This window comes from Microtus pennsylvanicus, chromosome 1 (assembly GCF_037038515.1).
Source record: "Microtus pennsylvanicus isolate mMicPen1 chromosome 1, mMicPen1.hap1, whole genome shotgun sequence".
Lineage (NCBI taxonomy): Eukaryota > Metazoa > Chordata > Mammalia > Rodentia > Cricetidae > Microtus > Microtus pennsylvanicus.
The window spans coordinates 171,216,840-171,241,495 of NC_134579.1; positions in this window are offsets into that span (position 1 = coordinate 171,216,840).

A 24,656-nucleotide genomic window follows, 5' to 3' on the forward strand; every position below is an offset into this window, starting at 1 on the left:
TAATGCACAGTGAAGACAGTGTGTTCCTAATGCAGAGGAAGACAGTGTGATCCTAATGCAGAATGAAGACAGTGTGTTCTTGATGCAGAGTGAAGACAGTGTGTTCCTAGAGCAGAATAAAGACAGTATGTTCCTTCAGAAGAGTGAAGACTGTGTTTTCCTTGAGCAGAATGAAGACAGTGTGTTCCTAATGCACAGTTAAGACCGTGTTTTCCTATGCAGAGTGAAGACAGTGTGTTCCTAATGCAGAGTGAAGACAATGTCTTCCTAGAGCAGAGTGAAGACAGTGTGTTCCTAACGAATAGGGAAGACAGTGTGTTCCTAACGCATAGTGAAAACAGTATGTTCCTAACGCATAGTGAAGACAGTGTGTTCCTAATGCATAGTTGCGGTATATGTGCATGGAGCACAGTGAAGACAGTGTTTTCCTAGAGCAGAGTGAAGACAGTGTGTTCCTAACGCAGAGTTGCGAAGTATGTGCATGGAGTAGAGTGAAGACAGTGTGTTCCTATAGCAGAGTGAAGACAGTGTGTTCGTAATGCAGAGTGAAGACAGTGAGTTCCTAGAGCAGAGTGAAGACTGTGTTCCTAAATCAGAGTGAATACAGTGTGTTCCTTAGGCAGAGTGAAGACACTGTGTTCCTAATGCAGAGTGAAGAGAGTGTATTCCTAGAGCAGAGTGAAGACAGTGTGTTCCTGCAGCAGAGTGAAGACAGTATTTTCCTAGAGCAGAGTGAAGACAGTGTGTTCCTAATGTAGAGTGAAGACCTTGTGTTCCTAATGCAGAGTGAAGACAGTGTGTTCCTCGAGCAGAGGGAAGGCAGTGTGTTCCTAACGCAGACTGAACAGTGTGTTCCTAAAGCAGAGTTGCGGTGTATATGCATGGAGCAGAGTGAAGACAGTTTGTTCCTAACGCAGAGTTGCGGTGTATGTGCATGGAGCAGAGTGAAGACAGTGTGTTCCTAATGCAGACTGAAGACAGTGTGTTCCTAATGCATAGTGAAGGCAGTGTGTTCATGAAGCAGAGTGAAGACAGTGTGTTCCTAACGCAGAGTTGCGGTGTTCGTGCATGGAGCAGAGTGAAGACAGTGTGTTCCTAGAGCAGAATGAAGACAGTGTGTTCCTAACACAGAGTGAAGACAGTGCGATCCTAACGCAGAGATCCGAAGTACGTCATGGAGCAGAGTGAAGACAGTGTGTTTCTAGAGCAGAGTGAAGACAGTGTGTTCCTAATGCAGAGTGAAAACAGTGAGTTCCAAGAGCAGAGTGAAGACAGTGTTCATGAATCAGAGTGAAGACAGTGTGTTACTAATGCAGAGTGAAGACAGTGTGTTCCTAATGCAGAGAAAAGACAGCGTGTTCCTAATGCAGAATGAAGACAGTGTGTTCATAGAGCAGAATGAAGACAGTGTGTTTCTAATGCAGAGTGAAGACCGTGTGTTCCTAATGCAGAGTGAAGACAGTGTGTTCCTCGAAAGAGTGAAGACAGTGTGTTCCTAAGGCACAGTTGCGGTGTATGTGCATGGAGCAGAGTGAAGACAGTATATTTCTAACGCATAGTGAAGAAAGTGTGTTCCTAGAGCAGAATGAAGACAGTTTGTCTCTAACGTAGTGTGAAGACAGTGTGTTCCAAACGCAGAGTTGTGGTGTATGTGCATGGAGCAGAGTGAAGACAGTGTGTTCCTAGCGGAGAGTGAAGACAGTATGTTCCTAATGCCGAGTTAATACAGTATATTCCTACAGCAGAGTGAAGACAGTGTGTTTCTAACGCATTTGCGGTGTATGTGCATGGACCAGAGTGAAGACAGTGTGTTCCTAGAGCAGAGTGAAGACAGTGTGTTCCTAATGCATAGTGAAGACAGTGTGTTCCTAGAGCAGAGTGAAGACAGTGTGCTACTAATGCAGAGTGAAGACAGTCTGTTCCTAATGCATAGTGAAGACAGTGTGTTTCTAGAGCAGAGTGAAGACAGTGTGCTCCTCATGCAGAGTGAAGACAGTGTGTTCCTAATGCATAGTGAAGACAGTGTGTTCCTAGAGCAGAGTGAAGACAGTGTGTTCCTAACGCAGAGTGAAGACAGTGTGTTTTAACGCAGAGTTGCGAAGTATGTGCATGGAGTAGAGTGAAGACAGTGAGTTCCTAGAGCAGAGTGAAGACAGTGTTCCTAAATAAGAGTGAAGACAGTGTGTTCCTTAGGCAGAGTGAAGACAGTGTGTTCTTAATGCAGAGTGAAGAGAGTGTATTCCTAGAGCAGAGTGAAGACAGTGTGTTCCTATAGCAGAATGAAGACAGTGTGTTCCTAATGCAGATTGAAGACCTTGTGTTCCTAATGCAGAGTGTAGACAGTGTGTTCCTCGAGCAGAGTGAAGACAGTGGGTTCCTAAGGCAGAGTTGCAGTGTATGTGCATGGAGCAGAGTGAAGACAGTGTGTTCCTAGAGCAGAATAAAGACAGTGTGTTCCTAATGCAGAGTGAAGACAGTGTGTTCCTAATGCAGAGTAAAGACAGTGTGTTCCTAGAGAAGGGTGAAGACATTGTGTTCCTAATGAAGAGTGAGGTCAGTGTATTACTAATGCAGAGTGAAGCCAGTGTGTTCCTAGAGCAGAGTGAAGACAGTGTGTTCCTAACGCAGAGTGAAGACAGTGCGTTCCTAATGCAGAGTTGCGAAGTATGTGCATGGAGTAGAGTGAAGACAGTGTGTTCCTATAGCAGAGTGAAGACAGTGTGTTCGTAATGCAGAGTGAAGACAGTGAGTTCCTAAAGCAGAGTGAAGACAGTGTTCCTAAATCAGAGTGAAGACAGTGTGTTCCTAAGGCAGAGTGAAGACAGTGTGTTCCTAATGCAGAGTGAAGAATGTGTATTCTTAGAGCAGAGTGCAGACAGTGTGTTCCTAGAGCAGAATGAAGACAGTGTGTTCCTAATGCAGAGTGAAGACCGTGTGTTCCTAATGCAGAGTGAAGACAGTGTGTTCCTCGAGCAGAGTGAAGAGAGTGTGTTCCTAACGCAGAGTTGCAGTGTATGTGCATGGAGCAGAGTGAAGACAGTGTGTTCCTAGAGCAGAATAAAGACAGTGTGTTCCTAATGCAGAGTGAAGACAGTGTGTTCCTATAGCAGAGTGAAGACAGTGTCTTCCTAGAGCAGAGTGAAGACAGTGTGTTCCTAAATGAGAAAGAAAACAGTGTGTTCCTGCAGCAGAGTTAAGACAGTGTGTTCCTCGAGCAGAGTGAAGACAGTGTGTTCCTAACGCAGAGTTGCAGTGTATGTGCATGGAGCAGAGTGAAGACAGTGTGTTCCTAGAGCAGAATAAAGACAGTGTGTTCCTAATGCAGAGTAAGGACAGTGTGTTTCTAGAGAAGAGTAAAGACAGTGTGTTCCTAATGAAGAGTGAGGTCAGTGTATTACTAATGCAGAGTGAAGACAGTGTGTTCCTAGTCAGAGTGAAGACAGTGTGTCCTTAACGCAGAGTTGTGGTTTACGTGCATGGAGCAGAGTGAAGCCAGTGTGTTTCTAGAGCAGAATGAAGACAGTGTGTTCCTAACGCAGAGTGAAGACAGTGCGTTCCTAATGCAGAGTTGCGAAGTATGTGCATGGAGTAGAGTGAAGACAGTGTGTTCCCATAGCAGAGTGAAGACAGTGTGTTCCTGGAGCAGAATGAAGACAGTGTGTTCCTAACGCAGAGTGAAGACAGTCCGTTAATAATGCAGAGTTGCGAAGTATGTGCATGGAGTAGAGTGAAGACAGTGTGTTCCTATAGCAGAGTGAAGACAGTGTGTTCGTAATGCAGAGTGAAGACAGTGAGTTCCTAGAGCAGAGTGAAGACAGTGTTCCTAAATCAGAGTGAAGACAGTGTGTTCCTAAGGCAGAGTGAAGACAGTGTGTTCCTAATGCAGAATGAAGACAGTGTGTTCCTAATGCAGAGTGAAGACCGTGTGTTCCTAATGCAGAGTGAAGACAGTGTGTTCCTTGAGCAGAGTGAAGAGAGTGTGTTCCTAACGCAGAGTTGCAGTGTATGTGCATGGAGCAATGCGAAGACAGTGTGTTCCTAGAGCAGAATAAAGACAGTGTGTTAATAATGCAGAGTGAAGACAGTGTGTTCCTATAGCAGAGTGAAGACAGTGTCTTCCTAGAGCAGAGTGAAGACAGTGTGTTCCTAAATGAGAAAGAAAACAGTGTGTTCCTGCAGCAGAGTGAAGACAGTGTGTTCCTAATGCAGAGTGAAGACAGTGTGTTCCTAATACAGAGTAAAGACAGTGTGTTCCTAGAGAAGAGTGAAGACAGTGTGTTCCTAATAAAGAGTGAGGTCAGTGTATTACTAATGCAGCGTGAAGACAGTGTGTTCCTAGAACAGAGTGAAGACAGTGTGTTCCTATCGCAGAGTTGCGGTGTATATGTATGGAGCTAAGTGAAGACAGTGTGTTCCTAGAGCAGAGTGAAAACACTGTGTTCCTAATGCTGACTGAACAGTGTGTTACTAGAGCAGAGTGAAGACAATGTGTTCCTAATGCAGACTGAACAGTGTGTTACTAGAGCAGAGTGAAGACAGTGTGTTCCTAAGGCAGAGTGAAGACAGTGTGTTACTAAAACAGAGTGAAGATAGTGTGTTCCTAGAGCAGAGTGAAGACAGTGATTTCCTAAAGCAGAGTTGCGGTGTATGTGCATGGAGCAGAGTGAAGACAGTGTGTTCCTTGAGCAGAGTGAAGACAGTGTGTTCCTAGAGCAGTATGAAGACAGTTTGTCTCTTACGTAGAGTGAAGACAGTGTGTTCCAAACGCAGAGTTGTGGTGTATGTGCATGGAGCAGAGTGAAGACAGTGTGTTCCTAGCGGAGAGTGAAGACAGTATGTTCCTAATGCCGAGTTAATCCAGTATGTTCCTACAGCAGAGTGAAGACAGTGTGTTCCTAACAAAGAGTTGCTGTTAGGTGCATGGGGCAGAGTGAAGACAGTGTGTTCCTAGAGTAGAGTGAAGACAGTGTGTTCCTAATGCAGAGTGAAGACAGTGTGTTCCTAATGCAGAGTGAAGACAGTGTGTTCCTAAAGCAGCGTGAAGACAGTGTGTTCCTAGAGCAGAGTGAAGACAGTGTGTTACTAACTCAGAGTTGCGGTGTACGTGCATGGAGCAGATTGAAGACTGTGTGTTCATAATGCAGAGTGAAGACAGTGTGTTCCTAGAGCAGAGTGAAGACAGTGTGTTCCTAACACAGAGTTTCGGTGTATGTGCATGGAGCAGAGTGAAGACATTGTGTTCCTAGAGCAGAATGAAGACAGTGTGTTCCTAATGCACAGTGAAGACAGTGTGTTCCTAATGCAGAGGGAAGACAGTGTGATCCTAATGCAGAATGACGACAGTGTGTTCTTGATGCAGAGTGAAGACAGTGTGTTCCTAGAGCAGAATAAAGACAGTATGTTCCTTCAGAAGAGTGAACACTGTGTGTTCCTTGAGCAGAATGAAGACAGTTTGTTCCTAATGCACAGTTAAGACCGTGTTTTCCTATGCAGAGTGAAGACAGTGTGTTCCTAATGCAGAGTGAAGACAATGTCTTCCTAGAGCAGAGTGAAGACAGTGTGTTCCTAACGAATAGGGAAGACAGTGTGTTCCTAACGCATAGTGAAAACAGTATGTTCCTAAAGCATAGTGAAGACAGTGTGTTCCTAACGCAGAGTTGCGGTATATGTGCATGGAGCACAGTGAAGACAGTGTTTTCCTAGAGCAGAGTGAAGACAGTGTGTTCCTAACGCATAGTGAAGACAGTGTGTTCCTAATGCAGCGTGAGGACAGTGTGTTCCTAAGGCAGAGTGAAGGCAGTGTCTTCCTAGAGCAGAGTGAAGACAGTGTGTTCCTAACGCATAGTGAAGACAGTGTGTTCCTAATGAATATTGAATACAGTTTCTTCCTAGAGCAGAGTGAAGACAGTGTGATCCTAACGCATAGTGAAGACAGTGTGTTCCTAAGGCAGAGTGAAGACAGTGTGTTCCTAAAGCAGAGTGAAGACAGTGTGTTCCTAGAGCAGAATGAAGACAGTGTTTTTAATGCAGAGTGAAGGCAGTGTGTTCTTAATTCAGAGTGAAGACAGTGTGTTCCTACACCAGAATGAAGACAGTTTGTTCCTAACCAGAGAGAAGACAGTGTGTTCCTAGAGCAGAGTGTAGACAGTGTGTTCCTAGAGCAGAGTGAACACAGTGTGTTCTTCATGCAGAGTGAAGACAGTGTGTTCCCATAGCAGAGAGAAGACAGTGTGTTCCTAATGCAGAGTGAAGACAGTGTGTTTCTAGAGCAGAGTGAATACAGTGTGTTACTAACGCATTTGCGGTTTATGTGCATGGAGGAGAGTGAAGACAGGGTGTTCCTAGTGCACAGTGAAGACAGTGTGCTCCTAATGCAGAGTGAAGACAGTGTGTTCCTAATGCATAGTTAAGACAGTGTGTTCCTAGAGCACAGTGAAGACAGTGTGTTCCTAACGCAGAGTGAAGACAGTTTGTTCCTAACGCAGAGTTGCGGTGTATGTGCATGGAGCAGAGTGAAGACAGTGTGTTCCTAATGCAGACTGAAGACAGTGTGTTCCTAATGCATAGTGAAGGCAGTGTGTTCATGAAGCAGAGTGAAGACAGTGTGTTCCTAACGCAGAGTTGCGGTGTTCGTGCATGGAGCAGAGTGAAGACAGTGTGTTCCTAGAGCAGAATGAAGACAGTGTGTTCCTAACACAGAGTGAAGACAGTGCGATCCTAACGCAGAGATCCGAAGTACGTCATGGAGCAGAGTGAAGACAGTGTGTTTCTAGAGCAGAGTGAAGACAGTGTGTTCCTAATGCAGAGTGAAAACAGTGAGTTCCAAGAGCAGAGTGAAGACAGTGTTCATAAATCAGAGTGAAGACAGTGTGTTACTAATGCAGAGTGAAGACAGTGTGTTCCTAATGCAGAGAAAAGTCAGCGTGTTCCTAATGCAGAATGAAGACAGTGTGTTCATAGAGCAGAATGAAGACAGTGTGTTCCTAATGCAGAGTGAAGACCGTGTGTTCCTAATGCAGAGTGAAGACAGTGTGTTCCTCGACAGAGTGAAGACAGTGTGTTCCTAAGGCACAGTTGCGGTGTATGTGCATGGAGCAGAGTGAAGACAGTATATTTCTAACGCATAGTGAAGAAAGTGTGTTCCTAGAGCAGAATGAAGACAGTTTGTCTCTAACGTAGAGGGAAGACAGTGTGTTCCAAACGCAGAGTTGTGGTGTATGTGCATGGAGCAGAGTGAAGACAGTGTGTTCCTAGCGGAGAGTGAAGACAGTATGTTCCTAATGCCGAGTTAAAACAGTATATTCCTACAGCAGAGTGAAGACAGTGTGTTCCTAACGCATTTGCGGTGTATGTGCATGGAGCAGAGTGAAGACAGTGTGTTCCTAGAGCAGAGTGAAGACAGTGTGCTACTAATGCAGAGTGAAGACAGTGTGTTCCTAATGCATAGTGAAGACAGTGTGTTTCTAGAGCAGAGTGAAGACAGTGTGCTCCTAATGCAGAGTGAAGACAGTGTGTTCCTAATGCATAGTGAAGACAGTGTGTTCCTAGAGCAGAGTGAAGACAGTGTGTTCCTAACGCAGAGTTGTGGTGTACTTGCATGGAGCAGAGTGAAGCCAGTGTGTTCCAAGAGCAGAGTGAAGACAGTTTGTTCCTAACGCAGAGTGAAGACAGTGTGTTCCTAACGCAGAGTTGCGAAGTATGTGCATGGAGTAGAGTGAAGACAGTGAGTTCCTAGAGCAGAGTGAAGACAGTGTTCCTAAATAAGAGTGAAGACAGTGTGTTCCTTAGGCAGAGTGAAGACAGTGTGTTCTTAATGCAGAGTGAAGAGAGTGTATTCCTAGAGCAGAGTGAAGACAGTGTGTTCCTATAGCAGAATGAAGACAGTGTGTTCCTAATGCAGATTGAAGACCTTGTGTTCCTAATGCAGAGTGAAGACAGTGTGTTCCTCGAGCAGAGTGAAGACAGTGGGTTCCTAAGGCAGAGTTGCAGTGTATGTGCATGGAGCAGAGTGAAGACAGTGTGTTCCTAGAGCAGAATAAAGACAGTGTGTTCCTAATGCAGAGTGAAGACAGTGTGTTCCTAATGAAGAGTGAGGTCAGTGTATTACTAATGCAGAGTGAAGCCAGTGTGTTCCTAGAGCAGAGTGAAGACAGTGTGTCCCTAACGCAGAGTGAAGACAGTCCGTTCCTAATGCAGAGTTGCGAAGTATGTGCATGGAGTAGAGTGAAGACAGTGTGTTCCTATAGCAGAGTGAAGACAGTGTGTTCGTAATGCAGAGTGAAGACAGTGAGTTCCTAAAGCAGAGTGAAGACAGTGTTCCTAAATCAGAGTGAAGACAGTGTGTTCCTAAGGCAGAGTGAAGACAGTGTGTTCCTAATGCAGAGTGAAGAGAGTGTATTCTTAGAGCAGAGTGAAGACAGTGTGTTCCTAGAGCAGAATGAAGACAGTGTGTTCCTAATGCAGAGTGAAGACCGTGTGTTCCTAATGCAGAGTGAAGACAGTGTGTTCCTCGAGCAGAGTGAAGAGAGTGTGTTCCTAACGCAGAGTTGCAGTGTATGTGCATGGAGCAGAGTGAAGACAGTGTGTTCCTAGAGCAGAATAAAGACAGTGTGTTCCTAATGCAGAGTGAAGACAGTGTGTTCCTATAGCAGAGTGAAGACAGTGTCTTCCTAGAGCAGAGTGAAGACAGTGTGTTCCTAAATGAGAAAAAAATCAGTGTGTTCCTGCAGCAGAGTCAAGACTGTGTGTTCCTCTAGCAGAGTGAAGACAGTGTGTTCCTAACGCAGAATTGCAGTGTATGTGCATGGAGCAGAGTGAAGACAGTGTGTTCCTAGAGCAGAATAAAGACAGTGTGTTCCTAATGCAGAGTAAGGACAGTGTGTTTCTAGAGAAGAGTGAAGACAGTGTGTTCCTAATGAAGAGTGAGGTCAGTGTATTACTAATGCAGAGTGAAGCCAGTGTGTTCCTAGAGCAGAGTGAAGACAGTGTGTTCCTAACGCAGAGTGAAGACAGTCCGTTCCTAATGCAGAGTTGCGAAGTATGTGCATGGAGTAGAGTGAAGACAGTGTGTTCCTATAGCAGAGTGAAGACAGTGTGTTCGTAATGCAGAGTGAAGACAGTGAGTTCCTAAAGCAGAGTGAAGACAGTGTTCCTAAATCAGAGTGAAGACAGTGTGTTCCTAAGGCAGAGTGAAGACAGTGTGTTCCTAATGCAGAGTGAAGAATGTGTATTCTTAGAGCAGAGTGCAGACAGTGTGTTCCTAGAGCAGAATGAAGACAGTGTGTTCCTAATGCAGAGTGAAGACCGTGTGTTCCTAATGCAGAGTGAAGACAGTGTGTTCCTCGAGCAGAGTGAAGAGAGTGTGTTCCTAACGCAGAGTTGCAGTGTATGTGCATGGAGCAGAGTGAACACAGTGTGTTCCTAGAGCAGAATAAAGACAGTGTGTTCCTAATGCAGAGTGAAGACAGTGTGTTCCTATAGCAGAGTGAAGACAGTGTCTTCCTAGAGCAGAGTGAAGACAGTGTGTTCCTAAATGAGAAAGAAAACAGTGTGTTCCTGCAGCAGAGTTAAGACAGTGTGTTCCTCGAGCAGAGTGAAGACAGTGTGTTCCTAACGCAGAGTTGCAGTGTATGTGCATGGAGCAGAGTGAAGACAGTGTGTTCCTAGAGCAGAATAAAGACAGTGTGTTCCTAATGCAGAGTAAGGACAGTGTGTTTCTAGAGAAGAGTAAAGACAGTGTGTTCCTAATGAAGAGTGAGGTCAGTGTATTACTAATGCAGAGTGAAGACAGTGTGTTCCTAGTCAGAGTGAAGACAGTGTGTCCTTAACGCAGAGTTGTGGTTTACGTGTATGGAGCAGAGTGAAGCCAGTGTGTTTCTAGAGCAGAATGAAGACAGTGTGTTCCTAACGCAGAGTGAAGACAGTGCGTTCCTAATGCAGAGTTGCGAAGTATGTGCATGGAGTAGAGTGAAGACAGTGTGTTCCCATAGCAGAGTGAAGACAGTGTGTTCCTGGAGCAGAATGAAGACAGTGTGTTCCTAACGCAGAGTGAAGACAGTCCGTTAATAATGCAGAGTTGCAAAGTATGTGCATGGAGTAGAGTGAAGACAGTGTGTTCCTATAGCAGAGTGAAGACAGTGTGTTCGTAATGCAGAGTGAAGACAGTGAGTTCCTAGAGCAGAGTGAAGACAGTGTTCCTAAATAAGAGTGAAGACAGTGTGTTCCTAAGGCAGAGTGAAGACAGTGTGTTCCTAATGCAGAATGAAGACAGTGTGTTCCTAATGCAGAGTGAAGACCGTGTGTTCCTAATGCAGAGTGAAGACAGTGTGTTCCTTGAGCAGAGTGAAGAGAGTGTGTTCCTAACGCAGAGTTGCAGTGTATGTGCATGGAGCAATGCGAAGACAGTGTGTTCCTAGAGCAGAGTGAAGACAATGTCTTCCTAGAGCAGAGTGAAGACAGTGTGTTCCTAACGAATAGGGAAGACAGTGTGTTCCTAACGCATAGTGAAAACAGTATGTTCCTAAAGCATAGTGAAGACAGTGTGTTCCTAACGCAGAGTTGCGGTATATGTGCATGGAGCACAGTGAAGACAGTGTTTTCCTAGAGCAGAGTGAAGACAGTGTGTTCCTAACGCATAGTGAAGACAGTGTGTTCCTAATGCAGCGTGAGGACAGTGTGTTCCTAAGGCAGAGTGAAGGCAGTGTCTTCCTAGAGCAGAGTGAAGACAGTGTGTTCCTAACGCATAGTGAAGACAGTGTGTTCCTAATGAATATTGAATACAGTTTCTTCCTAGAGCAGAGTGAAGACAGTGTGATCCTAACGCATAGTGAAGACAGTGTGTTCCTAAGGCAGAGTGAAGACAGTGTGTTCCTAAAGCAGAGTGAAGACAGTGTGTTCCTAGAGCAGAATGAAGACAGTGTTTTTAATGCAGAGTGAAGGCAGTGTGTTCTTAATTCAGAGTGAAGACAGTGTGTTCCTACACCAGAATGAAGACAGTTTGTTCCTAACCAGAGAGAAGACAGTGTGTTCCTAGAGCAGAGTGTAGACAGTGTGTTCCTAGAGCAGAGTGAACACAGTGTGTTCTTCATGCAGAGTGAAGACAGTGTGTTCCCATAGCAGAGAGAAGACAGTGTGTTCCTAATGCAGAGTGAAGACAGTGTGTTTCTAGAGCAGAGTGAATACAGTGTGTTACTAACGCATTTGCGGTTTATGTGCATGGAGGAGAGTGAAGACAGGGTGTTCCTAGTGCACAGTGAAGACAGTGTGCTCCTAATGCAGAGTGAAGACAGTGTGTTCCTAATGCATAGTTAAGACAGTGTGTTCCTAGAGCACAGTGAAGACAGTGTGTTCCTAACGCAGAGTGAAGACAGTTTGTTCCTAACGCAGAGTTGCGGTGTATGTGCATGGAGCAGAGTGAAGACAGTGTGTTCCTAATGCAGACTGAAGACAGTGTGTTCCTAATGCATAGTGAAGGCAGTGTGTTCATGAAGCAGAGTGAAGACAGTGTGTTCCTAACGCAGAGTTGCGGTGTTCGTGCATGGAGCAGAGTGAAGACAGTGTGTTCCTAGAGCAGAATGAAGACAGTGTGTTCCTAACACAGAGTGAAGACAGTGCGATCCTAACGCAGAGATCCGAAGTACGTCATGGAGCAGAGTGAAGACAGTGTGTTTCTAGAGCAGAGTGAAGACAGTGTGTTCCTAATGCAGAGTGAAAACAGTGAGTTCCAAGAGCAGAGTGAAGACAGTGTTCATAAATCAGAGTGAAGACAGTGTGTTACTAATGCAGAGTGAAGACAGTGTGTTCCTAATGCAGAGAAAAGTCAGCGTGTTCCTAATGCAGAATGAAGACAGTGTGTTCATAGAGCAGAATGAAGACAGTGTGTTCCTAATGCAGAGTGAAGACCGTGTGTTCCTAATGCAGAGTGAAGACAGTGTGTTCCTCGACAGAGTGAAGACAGTGTGTTCCTAAGGCACAGTTGCGGTGTATGTGCATGGAGCAGAGTGAAGACAGTATATTTCTAACGCATAGTGAAGAAAGTGTGTTCCTAGAGCAGAATGAAGACAGTTTGTCTCTAACGTAGAGGGAAGACAGTGTGTTCCAAACGCAGAGTTGTGGTGTATGTGCATGGAGCAGAGTGAAGACAGTGTGTTCCTAGCGGAGAGTGAAGACAGTATGTTCCTAATGCCGAGTTAAAACAGTATATTCCTACAGCAGAGTGAAGACAGTGTGTTCCTAACGCATTTGCGGTGTATGTGCATGGAGCAGAGTGAAGACAGTGTGTTCCTAGAGCAGAGTGAAGACAGTGTGCTACTAATGCAGAGTGAAGACAGTGTGTTCCTAATGCATAGTGAAGACAGTGTGTTTCTAGAGCAGAGTGAAGACAGTGTGCTCCTAATGCAGAGTGAAGACAGTGTGTTCCTAATGCATAGTGAAGACACTGTGTTCCTAGAGCAGAGTGAAGACAGTGTGTTCCTAACGCAGAGTTGTGGTGTACTTGCATGGAGCAGAGTGAAGCCAGTGTGTTCCAAGAGCAGAGTGAAGACAGTTTGTTCCTAACGCAGAGTGAAGACAGTGTGTTCCTAACGCAGAGTTGCGAAGTATGTGCATGGAGTAGAGTGAAGACAGTGAGTTCCTAGAGCAGAGTGAAGACAGTGTTCCTAAATAAGAGTGAAGACAGTGTGTTCCTTAGGCAGAGTGAAGACAGTGTGTTCTTAATGCAGAGTGAAGAGAGTGTATTCCTAGAGCAGAGTGAAGACAGTGTGTTCCTATAGCAGAATGAAGACAGTGTGTTCCTAATGCAGATTGAAGACCTTGTGTTCCTAATGCAGAGTGAAGACAGTGTGTTCCTCGAGCAGAGTGAAGACAGTGGGTTCCTAAGGCAGAGTTGCAGTGTATGTGCATGGAGCAGAGTGAAGACAGTGTGTTCCTAGAGCAGAATAAAGACAGTGTGTTCCTAATGCAGAGTGAAGACAGTGTGTTCCTAATGAAGAGTGAGGTCAGTGTATTACTAATGCAGAGTGAAGCCAGTGTGTTCCTAGAGCAGAGTGAAGACAGTGTGTCCCTAACGCAGAGTGAAGACAGTCCGTTCCTAATGCAGAGTTGCGAAGTATGTGCATGGAGTAGAGTGAAGACAGTGTGTTCCTATAGCAGAGTGAAGACAGTGTGTTCGTAATGCAGAGTGAAGACAGTGAGTTCCTAAAGCAGAGTGAAGACAGTGTTCCTAAATCAGAGTGAAGACAGTGTGTTCCTAAGGCAGAGTGAAGACAGTGTGTTCCTAATGCAGAGTGAAGAGAGTGTATTCTTAGAGCAGAGTGAAGACAGTGTGTTCCTAGAGCAGAATGAAGACAGTGTGTTCCTAATGCAGAGTGAAGACCGTGTGTTCCTAATGCAGAGTGAAGACAGTGTGTTCCTCGAGCAGAGTGAAGAGAGTGTGTTCCTAACGCAGAGTTGCAGTGTATGTGCATGGAGCAGAGTGAAGACAGTGTGTTCCTAGAGCAGAATAAAACAGTGTGTTCCTAATGCAGAGTGAAGACAGTGTGTTCCTATAGCAGAGTGAAGACAGTGTCTTCCTAGAGCAGAGTGAAGACAGTGTGTTCCTAAATGAGAAAAAAATCAGTGTGTTCCTGCAGCAGAGTCAAGACTGTGTGTTCCTCTAGCAGAGTGAAGACAGTGTGTTCCTAACGCAGAATTGCAGTGTATGTGCATGGAGCAGAGTGAAGACAGTGTGTTCCTAGAGCAGAATAAAGACAGTGTGTTCCTAATGCAGAGTAAGGACAGTGTGTTTCTAGAGAAGAGTGAAGACAGTGTGTTCCTAATGAAGAGTGAGGTCAGTGTATTACTAATGCAGAGTGAAGCCAGTGTGTTCCTAGAGCAGAGTGAAGACAGTGTGTTCCTAACGCAGAGTGAAGACAGTCCGTTCCTAATGCAGAGTTGCGAAGTATGTGCATGGAGTAGAGTGAAGACAGTGTGTTCCTATAGCAGAGTGAAGACAGTGTGTTCGTAATGCAGAGTGAAGACAGTGAGTTCCTAAAGCAGAGTGAAGACAGTGTTCCTAAATCAGAGTGAAGACAGTGTGTTCCTAAGGCAGAGTGAAGACAGTGTGTTCCTAATGCAGAGTGAAGAATGTGTATTCTTAGAGCAGAGTGCAGACAGTGTGTTCCTAGAGCAGAATGAAGACAGTGTGTTCCTAATGCAGAGTGAAGACCGTGTGTTCCTAATGCAGAGTGAAGACAGTGTGTTCCTCGAGCAGAGTGAAGAGAGTGTGTTCCTAACGCAGAGTTGCAGTGTATGTGCATGGAGCAGAGTGAACACAGTGTGTTCCTAGAGCAGAATAAAGACAGTGTGTTCCTAATGCAGAGTGAAGACAGTGTGTTCCTATAGCAGAGTGAAGACAGTGTCTTCCTAGAGCAGAGTGAAGACAGTGTGTTCCTAAATGAGAAAGAAAACAGTGTGTTCCTGCAGCAGAGTTAAGACAGTGTGTTCCTCGAGCAGAGTGAAGACAGTGTGTTCCTAACGCAGAGTTGCAGTGTATGTGCATGGAGCAGAGTGAAGACAGTGTGTTCCTAGAGCAGAATAAAGACAGTGTGTTCCTAATGCAGAGTAAGGACAGTGTGTTTCTAGAGAAGAGTAAAGACAGTGTGTTCCTAATGAAGAGTGAGGTCAGTGTATTACTAATGCAGAGTGAAGACAGTGTGTTCCTAGTCAGAGTGAAGACAGTGTGTCCTTAACGCAGAGTTGTGGTTTACGTGTATGGAGCAGAGTGAAGCCAGTGTGTTTCTAGAGCAGAATGAAGACAGTGTGTTCCTAACGCAGAGTGAAGACAGTGCGTTCCTAATGCAGAGTTGCGAAGTATGTGCATGGAGTAGAGTGAAGACAGTGTGTTCCCATAGCAGAGTGAAGACAGTGTGTTCCTGGAGCAGAATGAAGACAGTGTGTTCCTAACGCAGAGTGAAGACAGTCCGTTAATAATGCAGAGTTGCAAAGTATGTGCATGGAGTAGAGTGAAGACAGTGTGTTCCTATAGCAGAGTGAAGACAGTGTGTTCGTAATGCAGAGTGAAGACAGTGAGTTCCTAGAGCAGAGTGAAGACAGTGTTCCTAAATAAGAGTGAAGACAGTGTGTTCCTAAGGCAGAGTGAAGACAGTGTGTTCCTAATGCAGAATGAAGACAGTGTGTTCCTAATGCAGAGTGAAGACCGTGTGTTCCTAATGCAGAGTGAAGACAGTGTGTTCCTTGAGCAGAGTGAAGAGAGTGTGTTCCTAACGCAGAGTTGCAGTGTATGTGCATGGAGCAATGCGAAGACAGTGTGTTCCTAGAGCAGAATAAAGACAGTGTGTTCCTAATGCAGAGTGATGAGAGTGTGTTCCTATAGCAGAGTGAAGACAGTGTCTTCCTAGAGCAGAGTGAAGACAGTGTGTTCCTAAATGAGAAAGAAAACAGTGTGTTCCTGCAGCAGAGTGAAGACAGTGTGTTCCTAATGCAGAGTGAAGACAGTGTGTTCCTAATGCAGAGTAAAGACAGTGTGTTCCTAGAGAAGAGTGAAGACAGTGTGTTCCTAATAAAGAGTGAGGTCAGTGTATTACTAATGCAGCGTGAAGACAGTGTGTTCCTAGAACAGAGTGAAGACAGTGTGTTCCTATCGCAGAGTTGCGGTGTATGTGTATGGAGCTAAGTGAAGACAGTGTGTTCCTAGAGCAGAGTGAAAACAGTGTGTTCCTAATGCAGAGTGAAAACAGTGTGTTACTAGAGCAGAGTGAAGACAATGTGTTCCTAATGCAGACTGAACAGTGTGTTACTAGAGCAGAGTGAAGACAGTGTGTTCCTAAGGCAGAGTGAAGACAGTGTGTTACTAAAACAGAGTGAAGATAGTGTGTTCCTAGAGCAGAGTGAAGACAGTGAGTTCCTAAAGCAGAGTTGCGGTGTATGTGCATGGAGCAGAGTGAAGACAGTGTGTTCCTTGAGCAGAGTGAAGACAGTGTGTTCCTAACGCAGAGTTGCGGTGTATGTGCATGGAGCAGAGTGAAGACAGTATATTTCTAACGCATAGTGAAGAAAGTGTGTTCCTAGAGCAGAATGAAGACAGTTTGTCTCTTACGTAGAGTGAAGACAGTGTGTTCCAAACTCACAGTTGTGGTGTATGTGCATGGAGCAGAGTGAAGGCAGTGTGTTCCTAGCGGAGAGTGAAGACAGTATGTTCCTAATGCCGAGTTAATCCAGTATGTTCCTACAGCAGAGTGAAGACAGTGTGTTCCTAACAAAGAGTTGCTGTTAGGTGCATGGGGCAGAGTGAAGACAGTGTGTTCCTAGAGTAGAGTGAAGACAGTGTGTTCCTAATGCAGAGTGAAGACAGTGTGTTCCTAATGCAGAGTGAGGACAGTGTGTTCCTAAAGCAGCGTGAAGACAGTGTGTTCCTAGAGCAGAGTGAAGACAGTGTGTTACTAACTCAGAGTTGCGGTGTACGTGCATGGAGCAGATTGAAGACTGTGTGTTCATAATGCAGAGTGAAGACAGTGTGTTCCTAGAGCAGAGTGAAGACAGTGTGTTCCTAACACAGAGTTTCGGTGTATGTGCATGGAGCAGAGTGAAGACATTGTGTTCCTAGAGCAGAATGAAGACAGTGTGTTCCTAATGCACAGTGAAGACAGTGTGTTCCTAATGCAGAGTGAAGACAGTGTGATCCTAATGCAGAATGAAGACAGTGTGTTCTTGATGCAGAGTGAAGACAGTGTGTTCCTAGAGCAGAATAAAAACAGTATGTTCCTTCAGAAGAGTGAAGACTGTGTGTTCCTTAAGCAGAATGAAGACAGTGTGTTCCTAATGCACAGTTAAGACCGTGTTTTCCTATGCAGAGTGAAGACAGTGTGTTCCTAATGCAGAGTGAAGACAATGTCTTCCCAGAGCAGAGTGAAGACAGTGTGTTCCTAACGAATAGGGAAGACAGTGTGTTCCTAACGCATAGTGAAAACAGTATGTTCCTAACGCATAGTGAAGACAGTGTGTTCCTAATGCAGAGTTGCGGTGTATGTGCATGGAGCACAGTGCAGACAGTGTTTTCCTAGAGCAGAGTGAAGACAGTGTGTTCCTAACGCATAGTGAAGACAGTGTGTTCCTAATGCAGCGTGAGGACAGTGTGTTCCTACGCACAGTGAAGGCAGTGTCTTCCTAGAGCAGAGTGAAGACAGTGTGTTCCTAACGCATAGTGAAGACAGTGTGTTCCTAATGCATATTGAATACAGTTTCTTCCTAGAGCAGAGTGAAGACAGTGTGTTCCTAACGCATAGTGAAGACAGTGTGTTCCTAAGGCAGAGTGAAGACAGTGTGTTCCTAAAGCAGAGTGAAGACAGTGTGTTCCTAGAGCAGAATGAAGACAGTGTTCCTAATGCAGAGTGAAGGCAGTGTGTTCTTAATTCAGAGTGAAGACAGTGTGTTCCTACACCAGAATGAAGACAGTTTGTTCCTAACCAGAGAGAAGACAGTGTGTTCCTAGAGCAGAGTGTAGACAGTGTGTTCCTAGAGCAGAGTGAACACAGTGTGTTCTTCATGCAGAGTGAAGACAGTGTGTTCCCATAGCAGAGAGAAGACATTGTGTTCCTAATGCAGAGTGAAGACAGTGTGTTTCTAGAACAGAGTGAATACAGTGTGTTACTAACGCATTTGCGGTTTATGTGCATGGAGGAGAGTGAAGACAGGGTGTTCCTAGAGCACAGTGAAGACAGTGTGCTCCTAATGCAGAGTAAAGACAGTGTGTTCCTAATGCATAGTTAAGACAGTGTGTTCCTAGAGCAGAGTGAAGACAGTGTGTTCCTAACGCAGAGTTGTGGTGTACGTGCATTGAGCAGAGTGAAGCCAGTGTGTTCCTACAACAGAGTGAAGACAGTTTGTTCCTAACGCAGAGTGAAGACTGTGTTCCTGGAGCAGAATGAAGACAGTGTGTTCCTAACGCAGAGTTGCGAAGTATGTGCATGGAGTAGAGTGAAGACAGTGTGTTCCTATCGCAGAGTGAAGACAGTGTGTTCATAATGTAGAGTGAAGACAGTGAGTTCCTAGAGCAGAGTGAAGACTGTGTTCCTAAATCCGAGTGAAGACAGTGTGTTCCTTAGGCAGAGTGAAGACAGTGTGTTCCTAATGCAGAGTGAAGAGAGTGTATTCCTAGAGCAGAGTGAAGACAGTGTGTTCCTGCAGGAGAGTGAAGACAGTATTTTCCTAGAGCAGAGTGAAGACAGTGTGTTCCTAATGCAGAGTGAAGACCTTGTGTTCCTAATGCAGAGTGAAGACAGTGTGTTCCTCGAGCAGAGGGAAGGCAGTGTGTTCCTAACGCAGACTGAACAGTGTGTTACTAGAGCAGAGTGAAGACAGTGTGTTCCTAAGGCAGAGTGAAGACAGTGTGTTACTAAAGCAGAGTGAAGATAGTGTGTTCCTAGAGCAGAGTGAAGACAGTGTGTTCCTAAAGAAGAGTTGCGGTGTATATGCATGGAGCAGAGTGAAGACAGTGTGTTCCTAGAGCAGAGTGAAGACAGTTTGTTCCTAACGCAGAGTTGCGGTGTATGTGCATGGAGCAGAGTGAAGACAGTGTGTTCTTAATGCAGACTGAAGACAGTGTGTTCCTAATGCATAGTGCAGGCAGTGTGTTCATGAAGCAGAGTGAAGACAGTGTGTTCCTAACGCAGAGTTGCGGTGTTCGTGCATGGAGCAGAGTGAAGACAGCGTGTTCCTAGAGCAGAATGAAGACAGTGTTTTCCTAACACAGAGTGAAGACAGTGCATTTCTAACGCAGAGATCCGAAGTAAGTGCATGGAGCAGGGTGAAGACAGTGTGTTTCTAGAGCAGAGTGAAGACAGTGTGTTCCTAATGCAGAGTGAAGACAGTGAGTTTCAAGAGCAGAGTAAAGACAGTGTTCATAAATCAGAGTGAAGACAGTGTGTTACTAATGCAGAGTGAAGACAGTGTGTTCCTAATGCAGAGATAAGACAGCGTGTTCCTAATGCAGAATGAAGACAGTGTGTTCATAGAGCAGAATGAAGACAGTGTGTTCCTAATGCAGAGTGAAGACCATGTGTTCCTAATGCAGAGTGAAGACAGTGTGTTTCTCGAGCAGAGTGAAGACAGTGTGTTCCTAAGGCACAGTTGCGGTGTATGTGCATGGAGCAGAGTGAAGACAGTATATTTCTAACGCATAGTGAAGAAAGTGTGTTCCTAGAGCAGAATGAAGACAGTTTGTCTCTAACGTAGAGTGAAGACAGTGTGTTCCAAACGCAGAGTTGTGGTGTATGTGCATGGAGCAGAGTGAAGACAGTGTGTTCCTAGCGGAGAGTGAAGACAGTATGATCCTAATGCCGAGTTAATACAGTATGTTCCTACAGCAGAGTGAAGACAGTGTGTTCCTAACAAAGAGTTGCTGTTAGGTGCATGGGGCAGAGTGAAGACAGTGTGTTCCTAGAGTAGAGTGAAGACAGTGTGTTCCTAATGCAGAGTGAAGACAGTGTGTTCCTAATGCAGAGTGAAGACAGTGTGTTCCTAAAGCAGCGTGAAGACAGTGTGTTCCTAGAGCAGAGTGAAGACAGTGTGTTACTAACTCAGAGTTGCGGTGTACGTGCATGGAGCAGATTGAAGACAGTGTGTTCCTAATGCAGAGTGAAGACAGTGTGTTCCTAGAGCAGAGTGAAGAGAGTGTGTTCCTAACACAGAGTTGCGGTGTATGTGCATGGAGCAGAGTGAAGACATTGTGTTCCTAGAGCAGAATGAAGACAGTGTGTTCCTAATGCACAGTGAAGACAGTGTGTTCCTAATGCAGAGTGAAGACAGTGTGATCCTAATGCAGAGTGAAGACAGTGTGTTCTTGATGCAGAGTGAAGACAGTGTGTTCCTAGAGCAGAATAAAGACAGTATGTTCCTTCAGCAGAGTGAAGACTGTGTGTTCCTTGAGCAGAATGAAGACAGTGTGTTCCTAAGGCAGAGTGAGGACAGTGTGTTCCTAATGCAGAGTGAAGACAGTGTGTTCCTAGAGCAGAATGAAGACAGTGTTCCTAATGCAGAATGAAGGCAGTGTGTTCTTAATTCAGAGTAAAGACAGTGTGTTCCTACACCAGAATGAAGAAAGTTTGTCCTAAACAGAGAGAAGAAAGTGTGTTCCTAGAGCAGAGTGTAGACAGTGTGTTCCTAGAGCAGAGTGAACACAGTGTGTTCTTCATGCAGAGAGAAGACAGTGTGTTCCTAATGCAGAGTGAAGACAGTGTGTTTCTAGAGCAGAGTGAAGACAGTGTGTTACTAACGCATTTGCGGTTTATGTGCATGGAGTAGAGTGAAGACAGGGTGTTCCTAGAGCAGAGTGAAGACAGTGTGCTCCTAATGCAGAGTGAACACAGTGTGTTCCTAATGCATAGTGAAGACAGTGTGTTCCTAGAGCAGAGTGAAGACAGTGTGTTCCTAACGCAGTGTTGTGGTGTACGTGCATGGAGCAGAGTGAAGCCACTATGTTCCTACAGCAGAGTGAAGACAGTTTGTTCCTAACGCAGAGTGAAGACTGTGTTCCTGGAGCAGAATGAAGACAGTGTTTTCCTAGAGCAGAGTGAAGACAGTGTCTTCCTAATGCAGAGTGAAGACATTGTGTTCCTAATGCAGAGTGAAGACAGTGTGTTCCTCGAGCAGAGCGAAGGCAGTGTGTTCCTAACGCAGAGTTGCAGTGTATGTGTATGGAGCAGAGTGAAGACAGTGTGCTCCTAGAGCAGAATAAAGACAGTGTGTTTCTAATGCAGAGTGAAGACAGTGTGTTCCTAATGCAGAGTAAAGACAGTGTGTTCCTAGAAAAGAGTGAAGACAGTGTGTTCCTAATGAAGAGTGAGGTCAGTGTATTACTAATGCAGAGTGAAGACAGTGTGTCCCTAGAGCAGAGTGAAGACAGTGTGTCCCTAACGCAGAGTTGTGGTGTACGTGCATGGAGCAGAGTGAAGCCAGTGTTCCTAGAGCAGAGTGAAGACTGTTTGTTCCTAACGCAGAGTGAAGACAATGTGTTCCTGGAGCATAATGAAGACAGTGTGTTCCTAAGGCAGAGTGAAGACAGTGCGTTCCTAATGCAGAGTTGCGAAGTATGTGCATGGAGTAGAGTGAAGACAGTGTGTTCCTATCGCAGAGTTGTGGTGTATGTGTATGGAGCTGAGTGAAGACAGTGTGTTCCTAGAGCAGAGTGAAGACAGTGTGTTCCTAATGCAGACTGAACAGTGTGTTACTAGAGCAGAGTGAAGTCAGTGTGTTCCTAATGCAAACTGAACAGTGTGTTACTAGAGCAGAGTGAAGACAGTGTGTACCTAAGGCAGAGTGAAGACAGTGTGTTACTAAAGCTGAGTGAAGATAGTGTGTTCCTAGAGCAGAGTGAAGACAGTGTGTTCCTAAAGCAGAGTTGCGGTGTATGTGCATGGAGCAGAGTGAAGACAGTGTGTTCCTAGTGCAGAGTGAAGTCAGTGTGTTCCTAACGCAGAGTTGCGGTGTATGTGCATGGAGCAGAGTGAAGACAGTGTGTTCCTAATGCAGAGTGAAGACAGTGTGTTCCTAATGCATAGTGAAGACAGTGTGTTACTGAAGCAGAGTGAAGACAGTGTGTTCCTAACGCCGAGTTGCAGTGTACGTGCATGGAGCAGAGTGAAGACAGTGTGTTCCCAGAGCAGAATGAAGACAGTGTGTTCCTAACACCGAGTGAAGACAGTGTGTTCCTAACGCAGAGATCTGAAGTACGTGCATGGAGCAGAGTGAAGACAGGGTGTTCCTAGAGCAGAGTGAAGACAGTGTGTTCCTAATGCAGAGTGAAGACAGTGAGTTCCAAGAGCAGAGTGAAGACAGTGTTCCTAAATCAGAGTGAAGACAGTGTGTTACTAATGCAGAGTGAAGACAGTGTGTTCCTAATGCAGAGTGAAGACAGCATGCTCCTAATGAAGAATGAAGACAGTGTGTTCATAGAGCAGAATGAAGACAGTGTGTTCCTAATGCAGAGTGAAGACCATGTGTTCCTAATGCAGAGTGAAGACAGTGTGTTCCTCGAGCAGAGTGAAGACAGTGTGTTCCTAAGGCACAGTGGCGGTGTATGTGCATGGAGCAGAGTGAAGACAGTATATTCCTAACGCATAGTGAAGAAAGTGTGTTCATAGAGCATAATGAAGAGAGTTTGTTCCTAACGTAAAGTGAAGACAGTGTGTTCCAAACGCAGAGTTGCGATGTATGTGCATGGATCAGAGTGAAAACAGTGTGTTCCTAGCGGAGAGTGAAAACAGTATGTTCCTAATGCCGAGTTAATACAGTATGTTCCTACAGCAGAGTGAAGACAGTGTGTTCCTAACAAAGAGTTGCTGTGTAGGTGCATGGGGCAGTGTGAAGACAGTGTGTTCCTAGAGTAGAGAGAAGACAGTGTGTTCCTAATGCAGAGTGAAGACAGTGTGTTCCTAATGCAGAGTGAAGACAGTGTGTTCCTAAAGCAGAGTGAAGACAGTGTGTTCCTAGAGCAGAGTGAACACAGTGTGTTCCTAACTCAAAGTTGCGGTGTAAGTGCATGGAGCAGATTGAAGACTGTGTGTTCCTAGAGCAGTGTGAAGACAGTATGTTCCTAAGGCAGAGTGAAGACCGAGTGTTTCTAGAGCAGAATGAAGACAGTGTGTTCGTAACGCAGAGTTGCTGTGTATGTGCATGGAGCGGATTGAAGACAGTGTGTTCCTAGAGCAGAGTGAAGACAGTGTGTTCCTAATGCAGAGTGAAGACAGTGTGTTCCTAAAGCAGCGTGAAGACAGTGTGTTCCTAGAGCAGAGTGAAGACAGTGTGTTACTAACTCAGAGTTGCGGTGTACGTGCATGGAGCAGATTGAAGACAGTGTGTTCCTAATGCAGAGTGAAGACAGTGTGTTCCTAGAGCAGAGTGAAGACAGTGTGTTCCTAATGCAGAGTGAAGACAGTGTGTTCCTAATGCAGAGTGAAGACAGTGTGTTCCTAAAGCAGCGTGAAGACAGTGTGTTCCTAGAGCAGAGTGAAGACAGTGTGTTACTAACTCAGAGTTGCGGTGTACGTGCATGGAGCAGATTGAAGACAGTGTGTTCCTAATGCAGAGTGAAGACAGTGTGTTCCTAGAGCAGAGTGAAGAGAGTGTGTTCCTAACACAGAGTTGCGGTGTATGTGCATGGAGCAGAGTGAAGACATTGTGTTCCTAGAGCAGAATGAAGACAGTGTGTTCCTAATGCACAGTGAAGACAGTGTGTTCCTAATGCAGAGTGAAGACAGTGTGATCCTAATGCAGAGTGAAGACAGTGTGTTCTTGATGCAGAGTGAAGACAGTGTGTTCCTAGAGCAGAATAAAGACAGTATGTTCCTTCAGCAGAGTGAAGACTGTGTGTTCCTTGAGCAGAATGAAGACAGTGTGTTCCTAAGGCAGAGTGAGGACAGTGTGTTCCTAATGCAGAGTGAAGACAGTGTGTTCCTAGAGCAGAATGAAGACAGTGTTCCTAATGCAGAATGAAGGCAGTGTGTTCTTAATTCAGAGTAAAGACAGTGAGTTCCTACACCAGAATGAAGAAAGTTTGTCCTAAACAGAGAGAAGAAAGTGTGTTCCTAGAGCAGAGTGTAGACAGTGTGTTCCTAGAGCAGAGTGAACACAGTGTGTTCTTCATGCAGAGAGAAGACAGTGTGTTCCTAATGCAGAGTGAAGACAGTGTGTTTCTAGAGCAGAGTGAAGACAGTGTGTTACTAACGCATTTGCGGTTTATGTGCATGGAGTAGAGTGAAGACAGGGTGTTCCTAGAGCAGAGTGAAGACAGTGTGCTCCTAATGCAGAGTGAACACAGTGTGTTCCTAATGCATAGTGAAGACAGTGTGTTCCTAGAGCAGAGTGAAGACAGTGTGTTCCTAACGCAGAGTTGTGGTGTACGTGCATGGAGCAGAGTGAAGCCACTATGTTCCTACAGCAGAGTGAAGACAGTTTGTTCCTAACGCAGAGTGAAGACTGTGTTCCTGGAGCAGAATGAAGACAGTGTGTTCCTAACGCAGAGTTGCGAAGTATGTGCATGGAGTAGAGTGAAGACAGTGTGTTCCTTAGGCAGAGAGAAGACAGTGTGTTCCTAATGCAGAGTGAAAAGAGTGTATTCCTAGAGCAGAGTGAAGACAGTGTGTTCCTGCAGCAGAGTGAAGACAGTGTTTTCCTAGAGCAGAGTGAAGACAGTGTCTTCCTAATGCAGAGTGAAGACATTGTGTTCCTAATGCAGAGTGAAGACAGTGTGTTCCTCGAGCAGAGCGAAGGCAGTGTGTTCCTAACGCAGAGTTGCAGTGTATGTGTATGGAGCAGAGTGAAGACAGTGTGCTCCTAGAGCAGAATAAAGACAGTGTGTTTCTAATGCAGAGTGAAGACAGTGTGTTCCTAATGCAGAGTAAAGACAGTGTGTTCCTAGAAAAGAGTGAAGACAGTGTGTTCCTAATGAAGAGTGAGGTCAGTGTATTACTAATGCAGAGTGAAGACAGTGTGTCCCTAGAGCAGAGTGAAGACAGTGTGTCCCTAACGCAGAGTTGTGGTGTACGTGCATGGAGCAGAGTGAAGCCAGTGTTCCTAGAGCAGAGTGAAGACTGTTTGTTCCTAACGCAGAGTGAAGACAATGTGTTCCTGGAGCATAATGAAGACAGTGTGTTCCTAAGGCAGAG